At 38.7% G+C, this 12,648-nt stretch overlaps 1 long non-coding RNA gene across 2 annotated transcripts in view; it reads left to right on the top strand.

The window, feature by feature from the left end:
* Positions 1-12,648, top strand: part of LOC111940975 (uncharacterized) — a 47,586-nt gene that overhangs the window by 6,422 nt on the left and 28,516 nt on the right. The window lies entirely within an intron of this gene.

Raw genomic sequence — 12,648 nt, 5'->3', positions numbered from 1 at the left:
TGAATCAGATCATCGCCTAGAGCAAATCGGTGTAAGTTAACTTCAGTGAAATCAAGTAAATTGTATTCAATTACTTCAGATCAAGTCCTACCATGTAGTTATTTCAGGTTTTTCAGTTCTTTCTCCCTTGCCCCCATCATAAAATTTGTTTTAAAAAACCCCAAAATAGTCTGCTAGATTTTGCAAGTTCAGTAGTCTGTTAACTGAGTAAATAAAGATATAATGAAAGCAATGAGAGCTGAAACATCACACATGCAGTACATATCTCCAGCCAGTCCAATTTTATGCCTAAGGAGAGACTGGCAAAGTTCCTGCTGCGATTCAAATCTTATGTCAAATTTATAAACTTGTTTTCTCCGTTCTCCTCTCCTATCCCTGTGCCCCATCAATCAGAGCTTATACCTGCACAAAAGGCTGATCCATCATTAAGGAGGCAGGTTGCAGCTAAATGTAAATTTGCACTTAAAAAAAAAAAGAAGGAATAATACTCATGCTGCAGGGCAGGGTCACCCTCTGACCCTAGGCAATCTGCCTCTCAATCTGCAGAACACAGGCTAAAATAATGTGTCCGCCAAACAAGCAGTAAACTTTTCTGCTTCTGCCTTTTTGAAGATTCTTGGAGTTGCTGCGTCTGCTGGCTGACACTCTGTCTGACTTTTAAAATATGAAAATCTCCTCCATATGCATTGAGCTCAGTTTTCTACTTAGCATTTCAAGAGCCCTAAGACCTTCAGGGAAAAAAAACCCAAAAAAACAACAAACCATATTCTGAATTTTCAATTTTGATGACAATTTGCTTTTCCAACAGGATGTGCAGAAACACCTTGAAAAACTTGTCAGCTAGTAAAGGAAATGTTCTTTTCCATGGGAATGAGGGGACATCACTTTCAACTAACTTTGGGAAAACAAGTTTGACTCTGTACCCCATGCTTTCCCAAAGTAGCTGAACATCTCTTTTAGGTTGTTCCAAATAAGAATAATAATAACAACTTTAAAAAAATAATAAACATAGAAGCCACAAACATAGGTTTTGACCATCCAGTAAAGAAAAATTAAGTCTGTCCATCCATCCATCCATCCATCCATCCATCCATGCAGTTACAGAAGACTCCCATTTTCATAGCATCCAAATCCAAATAAAGATTCAGGCCATAAACAAAAGATAATTATTTTCTTTTAAAATTTTCTTTTAAAATTAAATTGTTTGGTTGGGATACATAACTTTCCCTAGTCTAGGCTAGTCTCGCATTGGATTAGAGTCAAGGGAACAAGACAGTTACATTCAAGAGCAGTACAATCACTCTTACCTTCAGTAATTGCGTGAGGTCAGGATGTTCCACCATTTGCAGTCCTGTTTTTCTCAGAGTGCTTTTAAAGGGAGCCTAGATGACCTCTTTGTATTAAATGCTGGGTTTATAAGCTAATATTAAATGGGGTGAATCCCTTCCTTTAGCTGAGATATATGTATTTTCTCTGTAACCTCCACATCACTGAAGGGCACACTGGAGGTATTAATTCTCCAAGCACCAAATGTACAAAATTTTTAGGGTATGTTGGATTTTGTATCTTCTGTGCCACATAGGAAAGGTGCTCAGGAATTGGCAATTTGAAGCTCAATGTTTTCTTCCCCAAACAACATTAAGAAGAAAACCATAACTGACCCTAAAGTGTTCAGGTGGGAGTCCCTGCTCAGAAAACCCAAGTTTACAGAATTCACTGGGTTTCATTAGTCTGGATGCTCAGTATTCAGCCTTCATTAGTGATCTCCAGCCAGAAGAACCACAAGTTGAGCTAGGAACAGGGGTGATAAATCTTGATTTTAGGGCTTGTGTTCCAGCATTAGACAGGACTTATCTTTAAACTCCTAGTTTTTGACACTGGACTGATGACAGTTACATTTTTTGTTTGTTTGTTGGTTGGTTGGTTTGTTTGTTTGTTTGTTTGACATTACAGTGTTTCCATGTTTTGCATGGGCCAACCAAAGTGTATGAATTGTAACGTAATTTAGCATTTCTGCTGCTAATCCTGGTTTAGCTGTGACACAGATAAATCTGGTGTTAAGCAAAGAAGTTGTTGCATAAACACAGCAAATGCTGCCTCTCTTCCTTTCAGTGGACTCAGAAATTCACACCAGAGCAGTCAGTTAGAATATGCAATTTATACTGCAGACTATTTAAATGTTTTAAAATGGGAGTGTTCATTACAAATGCCTTCTCTAATGTTTTATTTCAGGGTGACTGATAAAGGGAGACATGAAAATGAATATGTATGTTTGCATAAGCTGTATTTCTTTGTTGCTGTGGAACAAATTCTGCTCTTAGTCCCATTTAAGCGTCCAGTGCTGATTTCAGTGTAGTTATGAGCATGCAGCTGAGGCCAGGATAAATCCTTCCATCCATCTATTGAGTGATCAAACCATATTTATTATGGATCCCATTTCTATGTTGAAGTGAAAAAAGTCTTGATCTCAAGGGCAGTCTCTGCAGCATCACCTCTGCAGTCCTGTGACATGATATGGGTATAAGCCTCACTCCAGTGGGTGCTCATGTTGGCTACAAAGGGAAAAAAGTCCCACATGCCTCTGCAAAATCCTGGGGAAGTCAGACACCAGCAATTAGAAACTTGTTATTTTCTTTTAAAAAGTGTTTAATAATACATAGAAGTGCTAAGCTCAAAAAGAAAGTTGAAATTTATAATCAATTTTGTCGTTGCTTTTCTTTCCTATTTGTAGGAAAAAATTACTCACTTTTCTCCCACCCTCAGATAAGACTAGGCTTTTGCACTCTATTAACCCCAGGGACTAAAAGATAGACTGTTTTCTAACAGGTGAATTAGTGCTAGATAGCATTACCACAAATGCCAAGTCATTAAACATGTAATTGGATTTTTTTTTTTTGCTATCTTAACTTTTCTACGTTATAAAGGATCTTTACAAATTAATGACAGAATATGAAGCTGCCCTGAGAGCTATTTGCCCATTAAAAACAGGCATGCAAAACTCCTATCCCCATCATATAGAGAACTATCCCACCAATTTCCAATTACTTCTGCCACTGACAGTTCACTGGACTGTTAAGTTATATTCTGCACCATGCTGCTTAATGTTGTTAAGTCAGGCAAGTATTTTCTGCTTTTCTTTTTTCTTTTTTCTTCTTCTTCTTCTTCTACTTCTTCTTTCTAATTTTTTTTTCCCTGATTGTGAAGCAATTAAGCTATGTCAATAAGGAAAAAGTAAAATTTTAGCACTCTAAAGATACGGTTAATTTAAAGATGGATCCCTAGAAATCACTGAATAAATGTTCCTAACACCTTGGTCCAAAAATTTTTCTCTAAGTTTATTCAGGACCTCCAATAAAAGCCTGTCCTATGTCACCCACAGGTACATGGAGGCAAGAAGCCTTAGTAAAAAACTAAATAACTCACTCTTCTATCAGATAATGACAATGATAATAGTGTTAATGGCAATAAGGAAAAGTGTTCACTGTGTCTTTTTTTTCTTCCATTTTATGAGACCCTTTAATTGGAAATGCAGTAAAATATTGAAAAAAAAAAACAACACTTATATGAAGAGCTGGAAATAAAAAAAAATAAAAAATAAGGTTTTGAAGCTCTTTGATGGGAAAATCTAAGTGACAGTTGTGTTAGCTTTACTATTAGGTGATCTATTCTTTAAACAGAGATGTTAATGGTATCACTGGGAATTGAATATGTCAGTGAAGCACCCTGTGTCCATGGGTACCCCCCTAGGAATTAGTTACTGGGACTGTTGTGTTTTTTATGTTGTGTGTGGTTTCACTTCTCACAAACCTCACCACCTTAAGCTTGTGATGTATGTAATAAGGCATCTGCTCTTTGTAGGTGTGTGGTTAACTAACACAATTCAGAAAATTCTTATATGAAATTTCTGTGATTTAAATGGGATTTAAGGGAATATTTATTGGATAAAACATAATCCATCTCAGCATGGCCAGGGGTGAGATAGCCAAAATGTAAATGGACTTAATAATACACATTGTGTCAGATGTGGACTTTTCTTCAGGTTGCTGGTAGGATTCCTTTTGAACCAGTTCTGTGGATTCATGAGCTTAGGAGGAATTGTAACTTAGCCATTTCTGATTTAAAAAGAGGAGTAATCAGTTATTGTTGAGGAAGAGGAAAAACCTGTGCCTCATAGAAGTTGTGTGATGTGTGTGAATCATTTCAGTGATGGAACTACAGGAAAAGCAAGTACAAAAAAATTCTAACAGGAACTTACAGGTACTAATATCTACAAAAAGACAAGTCCAAATGGAGTGGCTACAGAGAAGGACTATTAAAAGGGGAATATAGAACCTATTTTACATAGAGACTTTAAAAGAAACTGGACTTTAAAATAAAAGGGGCAGGAGCAAGGCAGGGGAGCAATATTATTACTGTATAATTGGCTTTCTTCATGGGAACAAATGGTTTTCTAGTAAAAGAAAAACAATGAAAAATGCAGATGGGTGCAGATAAGTTGCTTATCTGGATGCATCTGTCCTCTGGACAGAGAGTGCTGGAAACACCCACTTGCCATTTTGAAAAGCATCCTCTTTGAACGTCACTGTGTATTTACAGTATCTCCTTTATCACATAAACTCCATATATATTTTTCTCTGCATCTTAATAGATGTCTTTTTTATAAGTCTGAACTCTAGCAGGTCTCTTAAGTAGATTAATGCTGAGATATTGCTGGATAACATGTGTTTGTACTGGAAACAACAACTCATACCACACTGGCCAGATTTACAGGGATTTTAATTTGCCAGACTTTTTCTTTCTCCATCTTCAACTCTATCACTGAAGTCTGGTTTGATATTTTCAAAATTTATCTTGGCTCTCTGATTCAGAGAATTTAGTTTGGCCTACTCAACTAAACAGAAGAAAATAACTAATGCTTTAAGATGGTAAAATGCATTTTCCCCTCTTGCTGGTTTTCCTTTCCTTTCCTTGTATACTGTTCTCACTTGTTTAACTTCAAAAATCTCCAGGCAGAGGTTTGAGTTCAGGTATTCCTTCATTTCTTAACCTTGTGCTTATTTACACTAGTGTGATTACAAGGTGGAATATATTACTAAACCAATGGAAGATGATTTAACACCCCTTTTCAGGGTGTTTACCAAGGCTAATAATTTCAGAGAATTACTGTTTTAAATGCCCATGCTTGGTTCAAGCACTCCATTGCTACTCTGCAGAGCCGTATACAAATAATATAGTTTAATAATGAGTGGAAAACCTCCTGCTCCAACCTGTAAATTAATAGTTGAAATTTACTCTTGAGCAGGCAGCTGGTGTCTGGGCCAGTTCACACCTGGTATCACTTCAGGGCTTGTGTGGAAATCAGGCAGGCCACGGGCTTTGTGCTGGGTTTTTGAGCAAGGCTATTTTCACTGTACAAGCAAGCAAGTGCAGTCATATGTTTCAATAAGGGACTTATCCGTTAGCATGTGAAAATGTTACTGCTAATTTTACACCTTGAAAACAAATCAGGGTTTCACAGTTCGAAAGCAGAAACCAACCAGCTATAAACAGTCAGATTGACTGTGATCTCAGAATTGAATAGGTCTATTTGTTCTAACAAACAGTTAGGCCATTAAATTGCAAAGCCTTTCAGAGTTTGTCCAGGTAAATAAGGACACATCCAAATTGATTATCTGTTGTTCAGAGGTAATGATACGTAATAAACTATTCGCTCTGGATAATGTAACAGAAATGTGCTGTAGCCCACAGATGTGCCATATCTTCCCCTGTAAGAGCAGGAACTCTCCACTAGCTGCAGTCCAGGTCTCCACATTCCACCCTCCTGTCCTCTCCACCCCTGTGGGCAAGATGCATTTGCCAGATGAAACAAACATGCACATCCTTCTTGCTCCCATAACCCTGCTTCTGATGGGGATTCCTCAGAAATCTGCATGCAGGTACATCTGCAACTCACAGAAAAATACTTCAGGGACATTAAGTTTTATCCTGTTCTTTCCGGTGTCATTATACTCATTTGAAAAAAGAATATCTGTCATCACAGATGTCAGATCTACTGGCTGCCCAGGAATAAATCTTGTGCTCATGTCAAAATGTCTTCAGCAGAACTTTTAGGATGAAAATTCACAGCTCAACATTAGGCAGCAATTTATGATGTATGATACAAGCAGCATGAGCAGTGTTCTAGCAAGAAGAGGGGGAATCTCTAAATTTTGTCAAATGGAAAGTAGTTAAATGGTGTTTTTCTCACTTAGGAACTTAAAGGACTTCTTTAACTTCCATATGAGAATTCTCCCTGTGCATATATTCTTGGTAGCTCCAGTTAGACTATGGCTATATGCAAGTATGTATGTTGTAGGGGAGAGGGCATAAACAGCTGGGATTGAGAACCAGGGAGAGAAACATTTTCCATCAGCAGCAGGACCTTCTTTATGGGATCCTGCTCCATCACTTGTGACAAACACCAAATTGAATGTTTGTGGGGACAAACTCAGAGAGGGTAATAACCCGTGCTGAGGCAGTGTGAGAATGATAAATGTTTTATTGTCTTTATTTTTCTCACATCACTTGCCAGTTAGACTTACAAGGTGAAATTAGTAACCTTCTGTGGTGGAGTTTGTCTTGCTAAATTTTGGCTGACTGAAGTATTGAGTGGGATATTATCTGTAAATAAAATACTTGAATTTAGACACCTAGTGATGTTTATGCCCAGACTGGTGTTTAGGCCATTCTTACCACACTGCCTGTGGCTCCTGGGCAGCTGTTGGAGCAGTCCTGGAGCCTGGAGCAGCATCATCCCCTCACTCCAGAAGCTGCACTGACTGATGGCTCTCACAGAGAATCAGCAGAGCTGAAGCATGCAAGGACTCAGCTCATCCTTTCTGATTTCAGGCCCTTGGAGCTGCTATAGTACCCTCCTGCCCTGGGCTACCAGTCAGGCAGAGGAGAGTCTCCTGACCAGCTCTGTTTTGAGGAGCTTGACCATCTCTGGAGGTTGATAGCAAGGAACCTGACCTGTATCAATGAGCAGCCTTTGTAATCAGGGAGAAGACAGGTGTCTTACACATTTTCATTTAATCTATCCTAAATATCTGTTATAGAATAAGACAAAATCTAATTTCTCCCAAACCACTGTTTAAAGGAGACTGAATGTGATTACAAATCTGACATTTGGAGCCTTGTGCTGGAAGAGAATCACACAGATTTGGTGGAAAAGAGGTCACCTCTCCCTGTTTATGATGTAACTTCGCTGATATCAGGAGAGCAATACAATTGGTACACTTAACCAATGTCCACTGGCATAGAAAGCAAGATAACTAATCAAACAAGCAAACCAGGCTTATCTCTCAGTGATCATGTAACATATGGCAGGCAATATGGAAAGGAGAACACACAAAGAGAGATATTAATGTAAGATAGGCAGATAGATGGAGCAGTACTTTCAAAAATAATAAATGGCTCAAATTGAAGGCCAATTCTGAAATGCATATTCAGAGACATATGTGTTGAACTCTTAATGGAAAAATCATAAAAGAAAAAAATAAAAGGTAATGTAGGATCATGAGCTGACATTTACTTTCTCTCTGCAAAAGAAAAAAAAACACATTTACATTTTTCTTGAGCCCTCTTTTCTCTGAAGTTGCTAAATATTGCAGTGGAACTGAGATGATGTAAGTAAAAAGACATGAAGATTTTCTTTCAAAAAAGGGGAAGAATAAATAGAAGAGTGTTTGATTTTATTTCATTTCAGAAAATTATAAGGCTAGCTAATCTTTTAAAAGATGCAGATATCTTAATCCAAAGACCCTCCAACAATGGAAATGCAAATATCCCTGTAACCACTAGATGGTACTTAAAGCACAGGATTGGAATGAGTTGCTCTCTGTGAGATGTGTGGTGAGGGTATGTATGTCAGAGGCTTAGCAAAGTCGAGGTTGGCTTTATTTTTTCTATATCCAGGAGGAAGTGTGGGGGGGAGGGGGGAAAGAAGACCCAAAACTAAATCTCTTCTGTGCCTTTTTTTGACTTAAAAAAGAAAAATGGACGTGGCAAAAGTGTTTCTGATTAGATTGGTACAAAAAGATGATGCATTCTTTCTGGATGAATCAGGAGATATGAGGTTCTGTCACTCTTTAGATATAGACCTGAAATACTAAGCTTAAATTTATAGCCTCTTGAATGAGCCACAGGACTCTGTTTACTCATAGAGTAGAATTGGGTGCAGTTCCAGCAGTTCTTCTGTGTGATCAGTTACTTTATCACCTTGATCAGTTCAGAAGATACAATAACTCTCTTTTTTAATACATCCTACTACAGTAGATCCTTTATCAACCTGCTTTGGATTTAATCACACTTCTGGGTCAGGAATCCTCTCCCCATCTGTCTCTTTCATATACATGCAAACACATGCCTGCACAGCCATAAATGCCTGCATGTTACTTTAAGATTTTTTTTTTTTTTTTTTGCAATTTTTACATTTTCTGGAGGAAAGGCTGGAAGAGATAGGGAGCAGGTCTAAAGAAATGACAGCTCAATTGCAGAAGCTCTCTTTTCCTCATTCTAGTTTCCAGAGAAAACAATCTATTTCCAAAAGTAAGTAGGAGAGGAATTTCCATCTATAAGAATGATATTGCAGGGGCTACCTGGAAATTTAAAAGTGTACTTGGCTGCAGATTTTGGACTTTCAGTCTGACTTCTTAGCATAAACTCAATCCTGTTCTTCTATTTGTGCTGGGTAACCTCTCCCATTCGGTCTCAGGCTCAGTAGTTTAACCTGGTGCTTTGGTTTACCTTCATTCCCCACATAATTTTTTTACAGCAAAGAGTAGCACAGGAGAGGTCAGTGAGATTTTCCAGGAAATCGTGAATAACAAATGTCTCTCCGTGGTTCCTCCTGATGAACACCCTGCTGTGCAACGGGGAGCATTTCTTTCTGACCTCTTCTGCCTATAAGCTGTCCCTGGAGGTTTGTGGATCAATACTGTTGCTCAATGTACATGAAAAGGTTAGGCTGATTCTTATTCTCTAAAAAAAAATGCCACTAGGTCTTTTCTAAAAGTATCTAAAACAATTTGTCTCTAAGGTATTCTGTGTCATTGAGCTCTAAACCCTCCAAATATTTGTTTGGTGTCTCTGATTATCCAACAATAAAAACAAAAACCATACCAAACCAACAAACAAACAAAAAAACCCAACAACAAAAGCAAACCCAAACACTCCTGTGAGTGTTTATCCTGTGATATCTTTATACAAACAACCATGAATGGCATTAAGGGTAGAAATGTGCATCTAAAAATGTTATATAGGGTTAAATGAGCCAGAGAGTTAGTAGGGAATGACTTTGTTACCTAGACCTAACTTTTCCTTAGGAAAGATCAGTTGCTTCATATTTCTTTGCTTTTCCAGGCCAAGCTTCATAACAGAAACCAACAGCTTTGGGCCTGATCTAAGTCTTCTTGAGCACAGGACAAGTTCTCCTGAAGGACAAAGTCCATTCATTAGTTTCATGGTTGTTGCTATGAGCAGGAACATTTTTCACAAAAACAAAGTTTCAGGAAAAACTAGCATTGATCTCATCACTGAGATTTGCTCTTACATAATACCTGTGCACTGAAAGGCTTGGCTTTGGTAATGAGACTATGTATGGAACTTTTGATGTGAGATTTACTCTACAGTTCCTGTTTTGACTAGCTATTGTCTGGGAATAACTTTTTTTCTAGGATGAAGGTTGCTCAGAAGTAAACTTCTGGTTAGTTTCTATTTTGTTCCGTGGTGTTTTATAGAGAGGCACCAAGCATCTTCAGAAGTCACGCCCTGGTTGTATCTGTTGACCTATAGCACCAAGAGGGTCAAGGTACAAGCATGCCTAAGAACACTTTCTTCTTTCTTGCCTCTGGCAACATCTGTTTTTATAGTTGCAACTTGCCTCCAAACCCTTGAAATTCCTTTCAAATATTTGTTCCAAAGCTAAACTGCTCTGAGCTCAGCCATGGAAGTATTTGCCATTTCTTTTTCTGAGAAAATACTATCAGTTCCTCTCTGCCTGCTGCTCCATCTGTCTGCCTGATCTGCTGCTTCATAATCTGGAAGAGAATATCTTTTGGGTTGTTTCATATATATTTTGTAAGCACTTCAGAGCTTTGCTTGAAGAGGCCAAACTCATCTGTGATGGTGAAACTTCACTGACTTCAGGTAGTTGTACAGGGTGAATCAGATCTTCCCTTGAGACCACTCCAGACAGAAAATGTGTAGATGTGTGTATGAACAGGCAGAGGTGGGGAGGGGAATCAGAAGTGAGGTTTTGCAGAGATTGTTCCAGGACAATAGTAAATCATACACTCACTGCTGCACTACACAGAATGTGCTAAAGGAGAGCAAGAAAAATGAAGGAATATGCAATTCTGCCCACTTCAGCAGTTAGGCTTTTGTTAGAATACTCTTAAGCAATTACAAAGCTGCCAGGACTGTGTTTAATTAAATATGTAAGTATCAGTACAAAAATAAAACCCAAGCAACACTTACATCATGCCTACAAAGGTGTTATTGTTCTGTTTATTTTTTGCAGATGGATTTTTTTTCACAAATAAACTTGCCAAGTGTTGTGAGAGAGAGAAGGAACGAGAGATAGAAGGATGTAGAGGGAAGTAGTGAAAAGAAATATGGATGCTACAGGAAAAATGGCAGTGCTTATATTTCAGAGAGGCAAACAAAGTACAATGCATCTGTGACAAGGAAGTATGACTCGAGTTCCCTACTTAAGGCTTCATTGAAATTGCCCAGTACTTGAGAGAAAACAGATGACAGAGTAATTAGAGATTGTGCATATAATTTATCAGTCACAGTCTTGAACTTCCTGTAGCTGATTGGAATGACCAGATGATTTCTTACTAGTAGACCACATTTTGGGGGGAATAAGGGAGAAGGAGAAACATAGCTAAATACAAATAATAACCCTTTATTTGCCTAGAACCATAGAATGGTTGAGTATCTAGTCCCAGTTCCCTGCCACAAGTAGGGATGCTACCCACTAGATCTGACTGCTGATTCAAGGAAACCTGAATCTTTAACTCCCAAGAAAACTTGCCTGCAGATGTTCAGGTGAGGGGAGACACAGTTGTCCTGGACCTTTGTGTCTGCTGCTCTTTCTGGGACAGTCTTTGCACACCCAGGAAAGTATGGGGCTGCTTTTGTTCCCAGTGGAAGAGGGGTTCAGCTGTCTACAATGTTCTGAGTACACTAAGGCCTTACCTACAGACCAGGCAGGTTCCAGAAGGGCTGTGTCCTCACAGGGTCTTACAGGTTGCTGACGTTTTCCTAGTGGAAAAGCTGGCATAAGATTTGATCCTGGGCTTCTTTTTCTTAGCATTAGTGAGATTAGTAACAGATTTGCATATAATCCATATTTTAAACTGCAGCTAGTGTGGGGTAGGAGAATTCAGGGACAAAGCATATATAGTGTATATCATCTTGGTTAAATTATGTCAGAAATGCAGGTGCAGTCACCCCTTTTCTGAACACCAACGTTTTCTGAAATGTTGGTGTGCTAGATGAGGCAGCCAAGGCATGCTTCCTTCCCAGCTACCAATAGTGCAAACTATTTTGATTCCACTGGAAAAACACTTTATAATTGCACTAAAATCCATCAGGTACTTTCTGGAAATCATGACTGTGCCGTTGCTGTGAGGGTTTTCTTTTGCCTAAGAAGAGGATCAATTCTGCGCTGCAACTCATTACTCACAGCCTTGAAAAATGTACCTGCGGGTACCATGAGTCTGTGATGACTCCCAGGCACAGGACCTAGATTGAGTAAGAGACGTGTTTTGGTCCAAATGCTAGAATCCTGGCTTAAGTGTTATTTCAAAGGAAGATGATCACCACAAACTCATATGGTCTGTATGTGAGGTTCTCCCTTAATTTTACATGAGCTTCATTTGTCCCTGTTGCCTGTAAGAGTGTTTATCAACAAAGAAAAGGGGTATTCTTACACCAGGGGAAAATGTCACATTTTTACTTGAGCATGAGCCTATTCAGTCTCCAGGAGGGGAAATAAAGAGAGGTTAAGATGAAGTAACAGCTGGATTTGTCTTTCACTCCCTGAAAGCTGTGGCTATAGTTTTCAGAGAGGCTAAAGGAATTAAGTATATATTTCTTCTTCAAGTCAAAAGTCCAATTCTCTGACATAAGCCTAGAAAGTAAATGTTTTGCTTGCTAAATTTTAGCCTCAAAACCAATCATGTTTTGAGTTTATCCATGTTCCTTTGTTACCTGAACAATCCCATAGCATTTATTTTGCTAGTAGCAGACTCTTATGCTAATTTACAAAGAGAAACAACTGGGGACATCCATAAGCTCCCACACAGAAACAGTGATGAGGAAGCAGCTTGACGTTGGGTGCACTTTCTGTATTTTCCTCAGACTGTCTCAGGTGGAGGCTGCAGAATGAATATGTTCCAGTGATAAACACTTGTGAATGGTGGTGAAAGACACTATAATTTCAGGTGCAAATCCAATAATTTACCCTGTGGATCAAGGGAGAGGATTAGTTTCCTTCACCACTCTCTTCTCATACCTCCACCCACCCCCCATCTTCAGAAACCCTCCATCTGAACCAAAAAGCTTTATCTGTCCCTTAGTGAAACATCTTTTATTTGC

The sequence above is a fragment of the Cyanistes caeruleus genome, chromosome Z (genome assembly GCF_971803275.1).
Source record: "Cyanistes caeruleus chromosome Z, bCyaCae1.hap1.1, whole genome shotgun sequence".
NCBI lineage: Eukaryota > Metazoa > Chordata > Aves > Passeriformes > Paridae > Cyanistes > Cyanistes caeruleus.
This window is presented reverse-complemented; position numbering and strand designations above follow the sequence as displayed.